This window comes from Chelonia mydas, chromosome 3, assembly GCF_015237465.2.
Source record: "Chelonia mydas isolate rCheMyd1 chromosome 3, rCheMyd1.pri.v2, whole genome shotgun sequence".
Classification (NCBI taxonomy): domain Eukaryota; kingdom Metazoa; phylum Chordata; order Testudines; family Cheloniidae; genus Chelonia; species Chelonia mydas.
The window spans coordinates 23,465,951-23,486,648 of NC_057851.1; the positions used below are offsets into that span (position 1 = coordinate 23,465,951).

Genomic DNA, 20,698 nt, shown 5'->3' on the forward strand with positions numbered 1-20,698 from the left:
ATGGAGCTGATCAAGGCACAGAAGTCTGTGGTTCGATTGGAGGATGGTCTAGAACAGCTGAGGCATGGCTGCAACAAGGTAGTTGTCAGTTGAGCCCAGCCAGGTGGAAGATTTGGGTTTATATATATAATAATTTTGTTAGATGTTGTGTGATACAGCAGGGCCAGAGGGCCACAGGAGAGTGACCGATAGGAGGTATATAAACCCCAGGATGATCAGCGCCTTATTCCCTGTAGACTAAGGAGAGGGTACTACAGGTTAATTAGAGCACCTGGGGCCAAGTAAGGCCCCACCCGAGACTAATAAAGACTCCTGCTTCAGTCAGACAGGAGGAGGGAAGGAGAGCTGACTGTAGTTTGGAGGCATACTGGTGTTGACCAGAGGATTTGAGTACCAAGGAAGGGGAGACCCTGCCCCAAGCAGGGCAGAGGGACACTCCCTGCACAGAGGACCAAGAGAAACCCTGCCACTGGGGAAAGAGGGTAAGAAGCCTGTGAAGCTGAAGGGGCTGGGACTAGAGTAGGGGGCAAACCTGGGTCCCTTCCCCGCTCCTCTTCTCTCCCCCTCCAGGGCACTTTGGAGACCAACAATAGGGGCAGGGCAGCGCCCTGACCCACCACACCAAGGAAAAGCATTGGGACCCACCAAAATAGCATTGGCCATTTGCCACAGTTGATAAAGGACTCAGGCTCTGCACAGGGTTGGACTCTGTAAAGTGGTCTGGCTGGAGGTCCAGCTCTTTCCTACAGCAGGCGCAGGCCAGGCCAAAGAAGGGTGGAGGGGAGGGGGGAAACTGGGACAGAGTTGCTGTAGCACTACCTCTGGCCACAAGGGGATTGTGCTGGAGTGACAAATTTGCTACAAGGCCCTCCCAGATGAGTCCTGAGTCCTACTGGATGTTGGGAGTCTGATCTAATAGATTGCTAGACCATTCACACCTTGCTGAAAATGCAGCCTGGCTTCCTATGGTATATTTACTTGTGTGTTTTTGTGGTAGTTCTTAACATTCAAAATGATCAGACTTTCAATCCTAGAGAAAGGAAGTTGAATAGAGGAGAAGCTTGCTGAAACCCAGGATTAAAGAAATCTTTTGTGAAGGGCCACTCATTTGTCAAGGGCCATTAATCATTCCCTTATGTGATAGTGTCCCTTAAGGTTAAATATACTTGCATAATTTTATTGCAGCCATTAATCCGCATAATCTGTTGTTGAGGTATCAGGCACAGAAACTCTATTGGTGAATGAAGTAAACAACATGCCAGTCAGCATACAGAGAGTGTGATTTTTCTAAGGCACCTAGAAGAGTTAGACACACAACTCACTTTGGAATTCAGTGGAATCTGGGTACTGTAACGGGTAAAGAGAACAGATATTCCTAAAATAATTAATAACTATTAATTTCTACTCACCTTTAAAAAAAAATTAGAAATGCTATCCACCTCTGTTTATTCCAAACTAGGATCCACCTAGAATGTAAAGACAATAAGAAAATGGCTCATATCGTATGTCCCTTAGACAAAGTGTCTCATATATCAGCCAAGGTTGGAGATTTCACTCCCCAAGAATAAAAACTAAGGCTATGTGTACAGCACAGCTTATGTTGGCAAAATTTATGTCGCTCAGGTGTGTGAATATTCTACCCCCCTGAGCAACATAAGTTACCTCAACATAAGCACTAGTGTGCACAGAGCTATGTTGGTGGGAGAGTTTCTCCTGCCAATGTAGCTTCACTGTTTGAGGAGGTGTTTTTTTACGCTGACAGGAGAACTCTCTCCCATTGGCGTAGAGCAGCTTCACCAGACGTGCTGCAGTGGCACAGCTGTACGTATAGTCATAGCCTAAGATGAGTAAATGAGATTACTGGTAATGACCTCTCACAATTTGCATATGGATAAAACATCCTTTTCTCTCCCAACCTAGCTTAAAAAAAAAAAAAAACTCCAGAAAGTCACCAGAGCAGTGATGTCTTATACAAAGTGGCCCATCACACACTGAGAGGATCAAGAGATGCAGGGGGAAGCTGCAAGTTAACCAAACCAGAAATAACGCTCTGTAAGACTGAAGGTAAAATAGGGCAAATTGCCTATTAACCCAAGAAATCAAACCTCACATTTCCACTCTAAATTATAAACTATACATTTGTTTCTCTTATAAATGAAATATACCATGATCATTTGTTTTGCCCCATCAATATGCCTTTCACCGCGAATTAGAAGCTGCATATTTTTGCCCAGTGTGTCAGAAAAATGCTCTCTCTATATGTGAATAATGTCTCTCAAAGTATTTTAAGCCTTAAATAATGTGAAATGCTTACCCACAATCAAATAATGTATGGAGTATAGCCACACTTGACCAATTTTGTTTTGTTTTCTTGGTAAATGACTGTTGTACTTTAGAAGCAATAGGTATTGTATAATACAAAAAGGAAGGTTGAAAGATGTAATTCCCCTAGCCAGGGTATAACTTTTACTTACTAAAATAAATTGCTAAAAAAGGGGAAAATTCCAGTTAATAACATGGGCTAATACTGAAATACAATCCTTGAAATGAATCAAACATAAAATGCCTCTGATAAGAAAGGTTTCAGAGTAGCAGCTGTGTTAGTCTGTATTCGCAAAAAGAAAAGGAGTACTTGTGGCACCTTAGAGACTACTCTCTAAGGTGCCACAAGTAATCCTTTTCTTTCTGATAAGAAAAGGGTTGAAGAAATTTACCATCTACTGGATACGGACGGAAGCAACAGAGGAACTGAAAGAGTACTCTGTTGGCAAATGGCCAATAAAAATCAGAACAGCCCCCACTAAAGATCCCTGGAATCAGGGTATATAAAACTGGAGTTTAGAGTTCTCTGAACCCACGAAGAAGCTCAGAATCCACAGTGCAACTGAAGCCTGGACTGGCTGTGTGGAAAGGAGTCTATCCACATCCCAAGGTTAACAGGATAAGAAGTGGTGAGATTTCTTTTCAAAGATTCTATTTATTTAATATAAATAACTGTAGGTTATCTTGCTAAGTCTACGCTCTCTGAGACCTCAAGTAAACATATTTTAGACTTTAAACAATGCTATATACATGCTCTCCTTTACAAATCCAAGCAAATTGGCCTAAGAGATTTAAACCATATCTTTGAGCTTTTAAGAGTCTGAACTTTTGGATCAATCTATTCAAATAGCAGGGACCACAATCTCAAAATTTTTACTCCTTGGAGTAATTCTGGAAGGGTAATAAATGTTAGGTACCAAAGAACTGATGATCATAAGTAAATGTAATAAGAAATGCTGGTGATCTGCATTATTTTGTAGCGTAAATACTGGGTTTTAACCCTAGTCTTTGACAGTTGTTTTCAAGGCTTATTGGTGTGTACAGAACATACCTAGAACACTGGTTGAGATGACACTTAATTGGTGAATTGTTGATTGTATACTGAGGTGTTTCTAGGTGAGTTCATAAACTGTGATTGGTTAAGAATGACTAAGTGTCCTGATTTGAGAGATAATATTCAAAGTTGATTTGACAAGAACCTACTGTTAAAATTAGTAAGCTAATGTTCCTTGGGCTCAGTTAAAGGGAGTTGTCCTATTAGATTCCATTCTATTTTGTTTACAACACACATCAAATAGGAAAAATGGTTCGATTTCAGCTTTAAAATCTAACTGGCATTTTGGGGAATTAATGAAATTGACCCTCTTTCATGTACTGTGATGCGCCCCCCCCTTCTTTAGCAATATATGCTAATGTAAGGAGGAAACCTTTATTAAAACAAACCATTAATGCATATAAAATGTTGCAGTAAACATACCTAAAATAATTGAGGCATGGTTTATTTGTTTGACTCAGAATATTTATCATTGCTTAGCACATAGAGGGCACAGTCGGGATCAGAACATCTGAGGTAGGCGTTGTGTGAACATTTAAAGTCAGATTTAGTAGCATTTTAGTCCACAAGTAATCCCATAAAATTTAGTGGGTCCACTCATGGATTTAGGTACTATTCAGTGAAAGTATGGCGTATCAGGATCTTGGGTTAGGTTGAAGTCAATAAGGCTACTTGTGTGTGAGTAAGTGCTTACTGACATGGTAAGGCTTGCATAGGCTAGCCCCTAGTAAGAGACCATCTGTGCCCTGATGAGCTTACAGTTTACATAGAAGACACACAAAAATGACCATAAGAACCAAAGTAAGAGGGAAATCAAGGGTAAAACACAAGCTTTCACCACTTGAACTAAAGGAAGACCAATAGAATATATGAGAAACTATCTTTCCACTGAGCTGGAAAATAATATACCCAAAGGTATTTTTAAAGAAATATTTAACACTATGCCTTTGTCTTCATTTTCACACAGCAATACAGCCTCCCTTCAGTAAATGTTAAAATGAAATGTCAGCTGACTCAGGCTGTTCTTCACTTTGTATTTGTTTATTATGCTATCTTAATTCCCCTGTTACCCTTTTTTCAAATAATTCCAACATATTGAGAGAAGATCAGTACTGTTTATAGTTCTTTTTGTTTTGTTTTTGTTTCTGCGGCTCCCTCTCGTTTGATTACAAAACGCATTTGTGACAGTGGTACTGTCTGACCTGCTTTGAAATGCTTTGTCATAAGCTAAGGGCAATCAAGTATTCTGTGGACATGTTCAGAAAATGTCCCAAAGGCATATTCAGGGTTAGACAGTGAAGATCAAACTTGTTTATATTACAATTTCATTTCCTAACCCCTTTGGCTTTGAAATAATAAATAACTAACCTCAGTTTGACATGGTAGGTATTTGCATATCAGGCATTTCTTTATGGACAGTGCAGCTTTTGACAGACGCAATTGAGGAGCTACTATTCCTTATTAGCTTATTGTAACAAATTGAGAAAAGAAACCAAATATTATTCTTTGAAGAAAAACTGGAGCAGCACCAGTGGGGACTTGATTGCCTCCACAGGAAATATATATCTTCTGACAATTCCGTATGTGTGGGAGGGCTGAAATGTGTTGCTAGGCAATGTGATGCTACCGTAAAAATACCTAAGCTATTCAAAATGAGTAGTCTGTGAGGAATATATATTTTGTTTAATTCATAACAGGGCAAATTTTTTAAATAGGAAGAAGGACAGATTACCAGACAGCAGGAGACTGCAGAATAAATGGTGGGGAAAGGGGGTGTGCGTATTCTAAGTAAAACAGAGAGGAAATAATTCAGATGGGAGGGCGGGGGAAGAAGCACTTCAGAAGACAATTAATAAGGTACAGTTTTAGGAACAAAGTTTTTTTGGGGGGGAAAGTAAGTTATAATTTAAAAGAGCAAGAAAAGATGTAGAGATGGCAAGATCTGTTGTAAAAGTGCTTGCTTGGTTACAGGGCACAATCGTATAATTGTGTCAAATGGTTTTGCCGCATCAGGGCCAGAGTGCAGGACTGAGCCCTCAGACACTAAGTGCCAGATTATATTCAGAGAAGGCCCTGTGGCAGCAAGAAGGAATACTCCCTACCACACTGTAGAATTGCAGCACAGATACTAGTTCACCTCCATGGCTACTCTGCTTCCTATCACTGGTGGGTTCTTTTTCTGGGGAGATGAAGGGGGCTGGTGGATCCCCTTGACTATGGATACACTGTTTCTGCTCCATCAACACGTAGCAACACCTTCAAAATCTCCTGCATTTGGGGGCCCTTGGAGACCTCGTGGATCACAGCTTCATAGGGGCTTTGTGGACCCCGTGAGGGTTTTTGTATTTTGCCCTAACTATATCCACACAGCAAGCACACTGGGACTGCTTAACTCTGGGCCAACCAGAAGGAAGATGTTAGGATTTTCCCCTTTGGGCTAAACTGTACCCTCAGTTGCACTTCCTCAACCCCTTTGCAGTCATTAGGGCTGAAGGGCAGAATTTAGGCCTCAACGTAAATATGTAACTTACAAGAAACCATCATCAGAATAAGGGCAATCAGATTGCTGTTTAACTGGTCTGCTCAGATTTAATAAACACCAATTTGTTCAGGATGAATCTCTATGCACCACTTAAATCCAATTTTGACTGTCCTTCTGAACAGGGAGATCATGCACTCTTCATGAAGAATCCAAATGCTCCAAAGCATCATGTAAATAAGTTGCAGAACCGTATTGATTGGTGTGTTTATCCTGAACACAGAATAATTTGTAAGTTATTTAAAGGATCCCTATTGTATGTAAATAAAATTGAGGACATATCCATAATTAAGCCAAGAAAGGGTAACAACATGTTCAGGTTTAAGTAGTTTCATATTGACCTACTTGTCTTGGAACAATAATCATTTATTTTATAAATTACAGGTTTGAGAAGACTCTTAAAAATGAATGCATGACAGTAAAAGAATGTGTAAATAAGCAAAGAGTAGAGGATTTCACTTGGAAAGCTTGGATTTGAGTCTTTATTAAATGCCTCATCACTTATTCCATTAACATTTTTGCTCAGTTTACTGTTGTACAGCAGAAGCCTGGAGTAACACTCTGGGCCTTAATCAGAACTTATATATGCTTTTTCTCCATTAGTCCTGCTGCCTTCTATCATTGGGTTGGCACGCCTTATTTTAATGCCCTCTCCTCCTTCAGTTCTGCCTTTGACAACAGCTGTAGCAAAGAGTTAGACCTGGCAGCCTGCAGGTCCCAAGAGCTAGAATCTTCAACATATTTTTCAGTAGTAACTTTTTTTTTTTTTTTAACTGGCTTCTCATAAGGGTCAACTTTCCTTTTGAAGCTGCTGTTTGGATTCAATTTGCGCTCCATGAAACTGCTATCTTTGCTTTGCAAGCATTCACACTCAAAAATGGATATCCTGTGACCACTCCAGTACTTATGAATTGATTCACAGCACAATTTCAGCACATCTGACAGTAAATATAGATGTTTGCTAGGAAAACTTGTGAAATTTCACCCCCAACCAAATTTAGAATAGTAAAAATGGATCAGACATACAAGGATTATGGAGCTCTGAAGAGAAATCCTGATGAGGAAAGATGTAAAAGATAGGAGCTGGTTAGTTTAGAGAGGAGATCAATGAGGAGATATGATAAACATACACACTGATGAATGCTATAGAGAAATTGAATCACACACATCTTTTTACCTCTTCTCAGAGTATAAGAGCAAATAGAAAAGCAAAACATTTAACACTGATAAGAGCAAACAACATTTTTGCACAACATATAAGTAATTATGGAACTCTTGCCACAAGATTTCATTTGGCCAACAATTTACTAGAAGGGTTAAACATATGGTTGATAACATTCACAGTTAAAGTAGATAAGACCAAAATTATGAGGGATATAAATCTTCATACTTCACGGTGTAAGCCAACCACTAACTGATGTGGGTTAGGAAGAAACTTCTGTATGGGGAAGTTATTCCATAATTGTCTACTATGTGATGTCTTGCTATTTCTGATGCATGTTGCATCTGGCACTGGCCCCTGCCAGACAAAATACTGGGCTAGATGGACCACTAGTCTAATCTAATTTAGTAACACCTATGTAAATGTACTCATTGTTGGTTACAGTAGATATCCCTTGTTAGAGTTGGAAATTATCTCTTCATTCCTTTGAAAACTTTTTATTTTGTTTAAAAAATTGAGAAGAAAATGAAGAATGTTTCACTGTTAGAAATTGTGGTGTTTGATGGGTTTTTGCATTTGGTGAACGTAGTCTCGTATAAGCTCCTGCTTGGATTATTAATCAGCTTTGCCCTCTTGGAGCCAATTTTCTGAACATAAACTAATTAATAGCTTCCTTTGTTTTAAAAATAAGTTTCTATAATAATTACCCCTTTTTTTTAAATGGATTTTGTCAATCGTAGTAGACAAACATGCATCTAATCCTGCAAACCTTACTCAGATTGACCTAATTGTATGTAAAAACTACTTTTTATTAATAAGGACTGCAGAATTTGTTAGTATTATTTATTAGTATCAGTTTTTTCCTACAGATCAGTTGAGTATTTCACCATACAATATTATTTGGGAATCACATTTCTTAAACATTATTCTTCACGATTTTGTATGACACTTACCGGTGAAGGTGATGGATACCTTAGGAATAGCTGACAGATTACATGGATACAGATAGACAGTCATGTAAGACTCTTTGAAAATCATTTTTTCAGTATGAAATGGAACGAATCTTTTCAAATGAGGTCTTACTATATTTGAAGTTGCTTTTAGCAACTTCACCAAAATTGGGCATGACATGTAGGTGTAACAGCACAAGAAGATGTTAGTTTTCATGAGATATGACCAAAAAATTACACCTATTACACTGCAGTAATGACCAGGGCAAACAGGTCCAATCTTGCCTTCAAGTGGCAATGGCCCAATAGGAATGGGTGAAATCATTCTGCCTAATTTTGAACTCATTTTAAAGTGATGGGTTCAAAATTTGGACTCCAAACACCAATGCTATTGCATTCTCATTTTGTTTAGGAAAGATGATATGCAGAAGAGGAGTGTCACTGGGATTCTCTCTCAGAGCAGAAAGGAAAAGAAAACAAATGCACAGGCCCTGAACCCAGGATGTGGGGAAGAACATTCTGGAGAAAGTTGCAGTACACCAAAACAAATCCTAACAATGCCATAACTGCATAATCCCTACCACAGGCACTGGCTTCCTCGGGGGTGCTCAACCCCCTGCTCTGCCCTAGTCTCCCACCAACCCCGTCTCCCAGTTCCTCACCCTTGCCCGTCTCTTCCTGCCTGCACTCTGCCCCTGCCTCTACCCTATCCCTTCTCCCAAGCACCCACCTCCACTCCACCCCACCCCACCTCTTCCCATTCAATTCTACCCTCTCCCTGCCAGTGCCTCCCGCACACTGTGGAACAGCTGATTGCAGTGGCCTGGGGGTGCTGTGGGGCCACCAGCAGGTGGGAGGTGCTGGGAAGGAAGGGGGAGCTAGTGGCCCTTTTCTTCCATGGGTGCTCCAGGGCTGGAAGGTGGCACCCTTTGTGCAAGGCAGGAAGGTGGCACCCTTTGCCCTACTTTGTGGACTTGCACATATCTGCACACAACCTACTGTAACAAATCATGGCCCAGTATATTATCAGAAGGGACTGAACTAGGGTTGCCACCTTTCTAATGGCTGGTAACCCAACCTCCAAGGCCCTGCCCCTTGCTCCGCCTGTTCCCCCAAAGCCCCACCCCTACTCCACCTCTTCCCTCTCTCCCACCCCAATTTAAAAAACAAAACAGATATAAAGGCTTGGCAAGTGGCACCTGGACACACAAGCTGAAACTCAGACTGCCTGGTTGAAAACTGGACAGGTGGCAACCCTAGACTGGACCAGAGACTGTCCACAGCAGCCCAAAGATCTCTATTACTTGAGATGAAGAAGAATTCCTTTAGTATTTATAGCAGCTGGCATGGTTGCTGGGGACTGCCCCGTAAAGAAGTCAAGATCATATACAGGGGGCCTATTACACCCATTTTACAGATGACAAATGACTATTCAAAAATGCCACTATCTCCCTTAATAGATCTGCTCCATGTGTGAATTCAAAGTCAAAAGAGATGCCTTGAGTAACTCTGAAATTAAAAGTAATCCAGACTAAAAGCAAAAGCCTAAACTTTGCCTTTGGGGAATGGAAAATGTTGTAAAGAAAAATGGTGACAAGAATGGGGAGTACTTGTGGCATCTGAGACTAACAAATGTATTTGGGCATAAGCTTTCATGGGCTAAAACCCACTTCATCAGATGCATGCAGTGGAAAATAAGTAGGAAGATATACATACACAGAGAACATGAAGAAAATGGGGGTTACAATACCAACTCTGCAACTAATCAATTAAGGTGGGCTATTATCAGCAGGAAAAAAAAAACTTTTTGTAGTGATTAATCAGGATGGCCCATTTCAAACAGTTAACAAGAAGGTGTGAGTAACAGTAGGGGACAAATTAGCATGGGGAAATAGTTTTTAGTTTGTGTAATGCCTCATCCACTCCCAATCTTTATTCAAGCCTAATTTTATGGTGCCCAGTTTGCAAATTAATTCCAGTTCTGCAGTTTCTCGTTGGAGTCTGTTTTTGAAGTTTTTGTTGAAGAATTGTGACTTTTAGGTCTGTAATCGAGTGACCAGAGAGATTGAAGTGTTCTTGGACTGGTTTTTGAATGTTATAATTCTTGACGTCTGATTTGTGTCCATTTATTCTTTTACGTAGAATCTGTCCAGTTTGACCAAGGTACATGGCAGGAGGGGCATTGCTGGCACATGATGGCATATATCACATTGGTAGATGTGCAGGTGAACGAGCCTCTGATAGTGTGGCTGATGTGATTAGGCCCTATGATGGTGTCCCCTGAATAGATATGTGGACAGAGTTGGCAACGGCTTTGTTGCAAAGATAGGTTCCTGGGTTAGTGTTTTTGTTCTGTGGTGTTGCTGGTGTGTATTTGCTTCAGGTTGGGGGGCTGTCTGTAAGCGAGGACTGACCTGTCTCCCAAGATCTGTGAGAGTGAGGAATCGTCCTTCAGGATAGGTTGTAGATCCTTGATGGTGCATTGGAGAGGTTTTAGTTGGGGGCTGAAGGTGATGGCTAGTGGCATTCTGTTACTTTCTTTGTTGGGCCTGTCCTGTAGTAGGTGACTTCTGGGTACTCTTCTGACTCTGTCAATCTTTCTTCTCTTCAGCAGGTGGGTATTGTTGTTATAAGAATATTTGATAGAGATCCTGTAGGTGTTTCTCTGTCTGAGGGATTGGAGCAAATGCGGTTGTATCTTAGAGCTTGGCTGTAGACAATGGATCGTGTGATGTGGTGTGGATGAAAGCTGGAGGCATGTAGCTAAGTATAGCGGTCAGTAGGTTTCCGGTATAGCGTGGTGTTTAAGCAACGGTCACATATTAGCACTGTAGTGTCCCGGAAGTGGAGCTCTTGTGTGGAATGTAAAAACAAAATGCTCAAAGAAAGTGAATAAGTAGAGAATTCCCTGATTGAAAATAAGGAGAATAGAAAAAGTGAGATGGCCACATAGGGAAACACAGACAATTAAATGGAAAAAGTAAAAAGTGCTTGAAAGACGTACAGTAGAGTCTCAAGAGTTACAAACACCAGCGTTGCGAACTGACCAGTAAACCACTCACCTCATTTGGAACCAGAAGTATACAATCAGGCAGCAGCAGAGATTATATTTAAAAAAAAATACAGTACAGTATTGTGTTCAATGAAATCTACTAAAAAAAAAGGAAAGCAGCATTTTTATTCTGCATAGTCAAGTTTCAAAACCGTATTAAATCAATGTTCAGTTGTAAACTTTTTTGAAAAAACAACCATAATATGTTTAGACTTATGAACATTTCAGAACTATGAACAACCTCCATTCCTGAGGTGTTCATAAGTCTGAGGGTTTACTGTAATTTTCATACATACTTTACTAAAGACCAAGGCAAGGAAATACCCTCTTTTATGAACTTAGGTGGGAAAGAGGCCATTTGTGCTCAAGGAATAAGGCCAACAGTCTCCAGTGGCTTTGCCAATTAGTGGCGCCCAGCTGCGGGCCCTTTGCACCTGATTTTTTTCAAAGGTGCTGAGCACCCACAACACAACCTTGAGCTGCCAGTTGTTGGTCCTTGGTGCCTCAGAAATGGAAGCACTTAAAATTAATGTCTCTTCTTGAACATATTGGCCTTCCTTTTTCCATAGGAATCACATGAGATGGAGTAAATGGACTTCACAGAGGTGCTTAAAAAGCATTTGATTAAATTTTGCCTTAATTAAACACACAGAGTGAGGTCAGACTATTGTCCCTTATGTACAAATAAAACAAACCATTTTCTAGCTGAAAGATGTATTTCACTTTTTAAAAAAAAAACCATAAGGAGAAAACACTCAATACATTTTAGCTTATCTAAAAAATCCTGTCTACAACCTGCTGTTTTGGTAACCTGCTCCTGGAAGAACTTAGAGATTGACTGTGTGGGTTTTGGGGGGGTGAGAGAGAGAGAAATATAAGGGGCCCTGAATGAATAGAAAGCTTTCTGAGCAAAGGAAGCTGGGCCAGTGACATGCCTGGTAGAAGTGAAAGGAGAGATAATGACGAGTCATGTATTGACTAATGTTACAAGACAGAGGTTCAGAAAGGCCCTGGTATGTGAGCAATGGAAAGGAAAATTGACTCTGCTTTATATTGTCCTGAAGAAGAAAATGAAAATGTTATTAAAGGGACAAAGATGATTCTTACGATACAGAAGAAGGTGAGTAAGAACACAATGCTTTTGCTGACAGGTACTTTCATCTGCAATGCAAATACAGACAAACCAATAGATTCAGACTTACACTTTCTAAAGTGTCCACTGATTTTGGATGCCCTGCTTGAGACATCTTGGATTTCACAAGTGGTGAACACCCAAACTCCATCTGAGAGTAATTCTGTGGCAGCTGTAGGTGCTCAACACCTCCTGAACATCAGAGTCCCATATTGGACACTTAAACTAGTGGAACCTTTTTTAAAAACCTAGACCTAAACTTAGAGAAAATAGAAGGATAGATATGTCTCTCTCTGCAAATGTAGGGGAGATTTAATCTTACGTACCTCATCATTAGATGAAAGGCATCTCTGTGTTGGTTCGGGGCAACAAGGAGGATCAATTCAAGATGGCTGGAAAGAAAGGATATAGTAAATGAAGCAGCCAACAGTGGAGATTTGTATGTTTTGTAAACATAGTACAAAATGTGTGAGGAAATCCGAGGATTTTTCTGTTTGATTGAGAATCAGAAAATTTCATCCAACAAAGGAAGTTTCCAGGGTGGCACAGCCCTATTGTGCAAAAGCTGGTACAAAACAATGGGTGCTATATTCTCCCATTGCTCCTGCTGACTTCTTTGCCAGCTCCATGAGTGGAACAATGGCTGGAGATTGATATTCAGTTGAGAGGATTTCAATGTTGGCAGACTGCTGCTGTAGTTCTGTAACACATTCATGTCATGGTATCATTGCAGGTGAGCTGTAATATTCACTCTGGTCCTACGCTTGCAGTATTCTCTATTCTGAGTATATAAAACATTGCTGGAACCAATATTTCTCAAACCAGAGTGAATTTTTTTTAAATGAGGCAGTGTAAGTGCAGTTGTTAATGGTTAGAATATATGCATATGCAGTTCACATTATCTTCAATGGGCTTTGAGCATATATCTAAAGGGTTGTTTTTGCCTAGAGGTTTCACAAATATTTTATGTGCGATGTCCTTGAAATACATATGGCATTGTCTATCTAATTATAAAAGCAGTTAGTGGTGTATTGCTTCTGAAAACAAACGTCTGGGCTAGTCAGCCAAAGTCTTCCAGGGGTCTGATCTAGCAAGGTATGAGTGCCCTCAGTTCTCTTTTTAACGTCTATGGGAGTTAATGGTAAAGAGCAGCACATTGCAGGAGGTACTCAGAACTCTGCAGGATTGTGCTATAAGTACCTTAACTGTATATTTCTGGTGCAGATGAAAATTGCCATAAACTAACTGTCTTCTTTCCTTCTTGAGCACATGATCTCATTCAATATCTAGGATAAAGATAAATGGAGAAATTGAACACTGGTTTCTATTATCGGGTCTGTTTAACTATACCCAGTGTTGCTCCCAAGTTAAGACCGAGATTGTCCAAAGGAATCTTAGTGTAGAGCCGTTGATTGTGCTCTGTCATTGAAGAAAGAATCATAGCTAACACTCAGGATCCTAAAATAATAGCTAGTCTTTAGTCATTTTAGCAAGGCATGGTATTGTTACGGAAAAAATTTGCTGGAAGAAAAAACTCTACCTGTACAACAGCTAATACTCAGCCCAAAGCTCTCTAGGCTTTTCTCAGGGCTATGCTATCTTGTTTAGACTCTGTCCGGCTTTCTGCTCCTTTTGTGTGTGTTTCAGTGGTGTTTCTTCTGTTACATACACACTGTACTAAAAACAATACCCAACAAAACCCCTCTGCCCACTTGTGCCTTTGTTTTAGGTAGTGACCTGCCTGTGTGTTAGGCTGCTATTGTTTCAGATGTCTGTGCCATAAGGAGTTCAACAGCTTCTTACAGCTGTCTTCTGGGCTGTGGTTATGCCTCCCAGCTTCAATGACATTTCTCCCAACCCACAACAATATATATTAGTAGTGAGGAGCGAAAAATTGCTGCCCTGTGGTACACCATGAAAACTCTTTGTAAAAGTGATGTTTCTTGGGAATCAGTTAATGAGTCCAGATAAAAAAAAATTAAGAACCCTGGCCCCATTCCCAAAAGTTTTCCCATTACGAGATCTAAATTCAATTCAAAATGTCTTTTAAGAAATTAAAATGTTTGAAAAACAATTATTTAATTGCTATTGTTGATTACCGGAAATAGTAAAGTATTTTTTAACAAATCAATGGCAATCTAGGAAGTTTGTGATTGCTACTTGAAATTTACCTGAGACGGCAGGAAGGAATTCGGATACACCTAGTCTGAAACCTCAGCTTGCTATCACTGGAACTAAGAGAATCTCCATTAGCTGCTGGCATTGTAGAACCTCTGAGTGGTTCTGTTTCCTTCCAACAGAGGATTGTAGCATGCACATACAGACACGTACATTCTACGCAGTGTTTTATAACAGGAGGAGGAAAAATGCTATTTCAGCATAGACACTGCAAAACTGCAGAAAAGCCAGTTTTTCAGATCTGTCCTTTTCTACAGATGGTGAGCTGCCAAATAATTTCAAAAGGGAATTACAGTAATTTCAAGAATAAACTGCAAAGTCATGCAGGCTGTTAAGCTGTGTGCGCTTCTCTGTGAGGCTGTTCCATAACATAAGTTCAGTAAATGAAAGAAAGTAGCAGAAAATCAATCCATCCCCCAACTACCACAACTTTTCTCTTATCAAAGCTGCTGAGGCAACAGAATCACTGAATTCAAATCCATTCTTTATTTATTGCATTGCTTTTAAAGCGTCTGTCACCATGTGTCAAGGCTGAATCCCCATTCTGGCACTTCGAGTGCAGAAAGTGGGGGCCTGCAAGGATTTAAAAAAATTAATACTTGCCACTCCAGGCTTGTATTACATGCCCAAGGTTACAGCTTTTCTCTGACCTTGGTTTGGTAAACGCTGCCACCACCCAAATGCAAAAAACCCCCTTGAACCCAGGAAGGAGCACTTGGGAATCCCTCCCTGTGGGGTACCCTCAAGCCCTTTCACCCCCATCCAGGGAAGCACTGAGAAATAAAACAAAGGAAATTAGCTGTTGCCACCAGCTAATTAAAAAACGTATGCACAAACCTCTTAGGACACCAAAAATCCAATTTTGTTCTTAAAAACGGTAAATGTTATTAAAAACAAAAAGGAAGAAAATACATCTGGAACTTAGGCTTTTTGCTAAGATCTTAAAAGAAACAATTACAAAAATTAAGCATCAAGATAGCTCTCTGGAGGTTCAGCTTAAAAGTTACAAGCAAAACAAAAGCATCTGGGGTTAGCACAGAGAAGTCCATTAGCCATAAGAAATAAACAGAAATCATTCTAATCGCGTCTTTCTAAACATTCCTGATCTACTTACACATTTGGGAGTCCCAGATAAGTAGTTCTAGGTATGATCTGATGATTTACGATCATACCTGGCTTAAGCTGCTTATAGCATTGTTGCTTTGTGTCTCTGGTCTCCAGAGAACAAACACACAAAGGAAGGTTGGTTTTTTTTTTTTTCCAATTTTAAAAAGTTCTAGCCCTCCCATTAGCTCTTTTGGTCAGGTGCCCATTCCTTTTCTTTTACCTGCGGGCTTGTTAACCCTTTACAGGTAAAGCAAGTAGAGAACAGCTACTAAGAAGAATTTTATAGTTGGAGGAACCAACTAGGGGCAGAGCTCTTCTTGACCTGGGAAGAATTCACAAACTGGGAAGAATTAGTAGGGGAAGCTAAAGTGGATGGGAACCTGGGAGGCAGTGACCATGAAATGGTCGAGTTCAGGATCCTAACACAAGGAAGAAAGGAGAGCAGCGGAATACAGACCCTGGACTTCAGAAAAGCAGACTTTGACTCCCTCAGGGAACTGATGGGCAAGATCCCCTGGGAGAATAACATGAGGGGGAAAGGAGTCCAGGAGAGCTGGCTGTAATTTTAAAGAATCCTTATTGAGGTTACAGGGACAAACCATCCCGATGTGTAGAAAGAATAGTAAATATGGCAGGCGATCAGCTTGGCTTAACAGTGAAATCCTTGCTGCTCTTAAATACAAAAAAGAAGCTTACAAGAAGTGGAAGATTGGACAAATGACCAGGGATGAGTATAAAAATATTGCTTGGGCTTGCAGGAGTGAAATCAGGAAGGCCAAATCACACCTGGAGTTGCAGCTAGCAAGAGATGTTAAGAGTAACAAGAAGGGTTTGTTCAGGTATGTTAGCAACAAGAAGAAAGTCAAGGACAGTGCAGGCCCCTTACTGAATGTGGGAGGCAACCTAGTGACAGAGGATGTGGAAAAAGCTAATGTACTCAATGCTTTTTTTGCCCCTGTCTTCACGAACAAGGTCAGCTCCCAGACTACTGCACTGGGCAGCACAGCATGGGGAGAAGGTGACCAGCCCTCTGTGGAGAAAGAAGTGGTTCGGGACTATTTGGAAAAGCTGGACGAGCACAAGTCCATGGGGCTAGATGCGTTGCATGCAAGAGTGCTAAAGGAGTTGGCGGATGTGATTGCAGAGCCATTGGCCATTATCTTTGAAAACTCATGGCAAGAGGGGGAGGTCCCGGATGACTGGAAAAAGGCTAATGTAGTGCCCATCTTTAAAAAAGGAAAGAAGGATCCTGGGAACTACAGGCCAGTCAGCCTCACCTCAGTCCCTGGAAAAATCATGGAGCAGGTCCTCAAGGAATCAATTCTGAAGCACTTACACGAGAGGAAAGTGATCAGGAACAGTCAGCATGGATTCACCAAGGGAAGGTCATGCCTGACTAATCTAATCGCCTTCTATGATGAGATTACTGGTTCTGTGGATGAAGGGAAAGCAGTGCATGTATTGTTTCTTGACTTTAGCAAAGCTTTTGACCCGGTCTCCCACAGTATTCTTGTCAGCAAGTTAAAGAAGTATGGGCTGGATGAATGCACTATAAGGTGGGTAGAAAGTTGGCAAGATTGTCAGGCTCAACGGGTAGTGATCAATGGCTCCATGTCTGGATGGCAGCCGGTATCAAGTGGAGTGCCCCAAGGGTCGGTCCTGGGGCCGGTTTTGTTCAATATCTTCATAAATGATCTGGAGGATGGTGTGGATTGCACTCTCAGCAAGTTTGCAGATGACACTAAACTGGGAGGAGTGGTAGATACGGTGGCAGGTAGGGATAGGATACAGAGGGACCTAGACAAATTGGAGGATTGGGCCAAAAGAAATCTGATGAGGTTCAACAAGGACAAGTGCAGAGTCCTGCACTTAGGTTGGAAGAATCCAATGCACCGCTACAAACTAGGGACCGAATGGCTCGGCAGCAGTTCTGCAGAAAAGGACCTAGGGGTGACAGTGGACAAGAAGTTGGATATGAGTCAACCGTGTGCCCTTGTTGCCAAAAAGGCCAATGGCATTTTGGGATGTATAAGTAGGGGCATTGCCAGCAGACTGAGGGACATGATCGTTCCCCTCTATTCGACACTGATGAGGCCTCATCTGGAGTACTGTGTCCCGTTTTGGGCCCCACACTACAAGAAGGATGTGGAAAAATTGGAAAGAGTCCAGTGGAGGGCAACAAAAATGATTAGGGGACTGGAACACATGACTTATGAGGAGAGGCTGAGGGAACTGGGATTATTTAGTCTGCAGAAGAGAAGAATGAGGGGGGATTTGATAGCTGCTTTCAACTACCTGAGAGGTGGTTCCAAAGAGGATGGTTCTAGACTATTCTCAGTGGTAGAAGATGACAGGACAAGGAGTAATGGTCTCAAATTGCAGTGGGGGAGTTTAGGTTGGATATTAGGAAAAACTTTTTCACTAGGAGGGTGGTGAAACACTGGAATGCGTTACCTAGGGAGATGATAGAATCTCCTTCCTTAGAAGTTTTTAAGGTCAGGCTTGACAAAGCCCTGGCTGGGATGATTTAATTGGGGATTGGTCTTGTTTTGAGCAGAGGGTTGGACTAGATGACCTCCTGAGGTCCCTTCCAACCCTGATATTCTATGATTCTATGGTAGCTAACTCACTGGCTGGGTGTCCGTAAAAGGGAACTACACCCATCCTTCATTTATCACACCATGGCAGCTAGAATATTAGCTACAAAGTTTCAAAAAAAATACCAACAGTAGGTAGCACTAATAGTGATAAAGGCAAAGTAAATAGCCTTCAATGGTATTCTGAAGCTCACTAGATATGGGTAAAGGAGAGAAAATTCCGAAAGTAGGAGGAAGGTGTTCTACTGAGAAAGCTCTGCTGTCATGGAATGTTTAATACAAAGAGCCCCTCTGTGGAGATGCCCTTTGAGATTAGAGTTTGAGCACTCAAATAATTGTTATCCCAGACTATGCAAGACTTTAAAGATTCTCCTGACACCTTGAATTTCACCATAAGAAAAGAGGAAGCTGTGACAGATATGGTGAACACTGCCATATCTTTGAGATTATTCTATCAACTTATTAAATGTCATCTGCCTTTTTGTAACCCAGACCTTGGAAACATGAAGACTTCAAACTGTTATATTGAGATGTGCCAGATGATAACGTTCTGTAGAATATTCAAAGACCTTTGTATCAATAAGTGTTATATGGATGTGTGTGTGTTCCTGGCTCACTGAATGGATTTCCTGTGAACTCTGGAATCATGAAAGGGGTGACTAATTCAAAACCCCAATGTAAGTTATGCAGGTACACAGCCTTTGAAGCTTCATCGCCCTGGGGAAAGGAACATTGACTGGTTCTATCTGTTGCAGGTGGCTTGGGAGACAAAGGCCCCTGTGTAAAATCTCAGCCTGAACTAACCGAGAAGCCCTCTTTTTGACATGAACCTATTACCAAGGGGGCAAACCCTACCCGAAAGTTTTGAAGACTTTGTACTACCAGACCTCCTGTGGAAGATGGGCAATCCCTGGTAAGCTTAGTAAGCATTTAGATCTTTCAGTGTTTTATGGTGTTTTCTCCATAATTTTGTCCCAAAAGAAAGGAACTGCTTTGTGTAAAGCTGGCTGGTTTCTGATAAGGCACTATCATAACCCTTGAGAGAGAGAGAGAGAGAGCATAACTGCAGGTGCTGAGGTAGGCCAGACCTGCTGGGACAATCAGTGACTCGCAGGAATGTTGCAATCCCTAAAATCCCAGTCTGGAGGGGGAGAGTTGTGGGACCCTGCCTATAGGGAGGTGACAGCTAGAGGCATGTGACCTAAGGGAGCATCCCTCGGGTAGACCACAGAATAGGTCAAAGATGCAGTTACTCCAAAACTGTGTCAGAAGCCACTGCAAAAGGAAAGTACTGGTGTTGCGTGTTCACAGCAGCTTACTCAGGGGGGAGGTAAGTATAAAAGTAAGTAAAAAAAGGGAAGAAGGAGAATCTGGGGAACTACAGACTGGTCAGCCTCACCACAGGTATCCTCGGGCTTTGACCTCTGGTATCTGGATTCATGTCCAGTGACAGGGGGCCTGGAAATGAGGACCAATCTCTTAGCTACGCTCCTGTGTGTGTCATGCCCTTATTACATTACTCTAACTTGGATGTGACAAAAGCATGGGTTACTATTGTAAATTCTGCATTGTAAAGGAGGCTTCCATCTTCCTCCAGACCAGCTATAGATAATTAAAGGCACCAATATCCATTCTGGATGCTTTAAAATGCAGGAGAAGTGGTGAATTCAACAGGACTGTAAAGCTCTGAACCATTTCACTTAAATATGGGCATGCATTGTTAATAGAAGATGTAGCCACAGTGTCTAACCATTCCACGAATTCCTCTCCCTGCCACTAAGCATCTGTTCCATCTGATGTGGGGAGAGTTTCAAACAGTCTGTTTTTAATCTAGATCCCCATCTTTGTCAGACCTTGGGGAAAGTAATCACACTGTGGAATCTGGGCTTGATGATGAGGAGATTTAGAAGTAAAACTCAGCAGCATATGGATGGCACAGCAGTCCAAAATATCCCACCATCTCCCTGAGTGTCTTCACATATACACTGAATGTGATGGACCCTACATTTGAGGGCTGTTGGGTAACAGAAGCAGTTATCCGGCAGTGCCCCGTGGGTGGATACATGTGCATACACACATGCGCAAGTGTATGATATCCTTGGTTTTGGAAAAAAAGAATAAAATCCTCGAAACTTCCTTTCCTTGAGTATGTCCTTTGTTTATGAAATGTACACAGAAAACACAACTAGCACCATTTCACAGTAATGCTTCTCTCCTGGGATTTCTGTCTTAAGGTCTGACTTTGCAATCTTATGTGCAGAACATCACTGGAGGTGCATGTGGCCTGCCTGTAAGATCAGGCTACGGTTAGCTTGGTTCCTTTTTCTGAACGAACACACACACACACCAGAAATCACCAGTAGAACCCTAAAGCACTGTCCTGTGGAGTTTCAGGCAAGAGCTCAGATGTCTCAGTTAATAACTGTTATCATGGTATGAGGTGAAGGTGGCAGTGTTAAGGCCAGTGATCTGCCAGCAGGCCCATCCATTGAAGAGCAGAAAGGGGACAAACAGGGCCACTGTCATCACCACTCTAAGTCGCTAGCCTTGAAACAAAGCACTCCTTTTATCGCATGTTGGCTGCAGGTGCCATTTGCTCCTCTGC

At 41.4% G+C, this 20,698-nt stretch overlaps 1 long non-coding RNA gene across 1 annotated transcript; it reads left to right on the plus strand.

Annotated features, from left to right (window-relative positions):
• Nucleotides 1-2,847: 2,847 nt before the first annotated feature.
• On the plus strand, nucleotides 2,848-20,146 carry LOC122465292. Its single transcript, XR_006290025.1, has 3 exons — nucleotides 2,848-2,951; nucleotides 18,849-19,006; nucleotides 19,928-20,146. It is a non-coding gene; the product is annotated as an uncharacterized LOC122465292 (long non-coding RNA).
• Nucleotides 20,147-20,698: the final 552 nt, after the last annotated feature.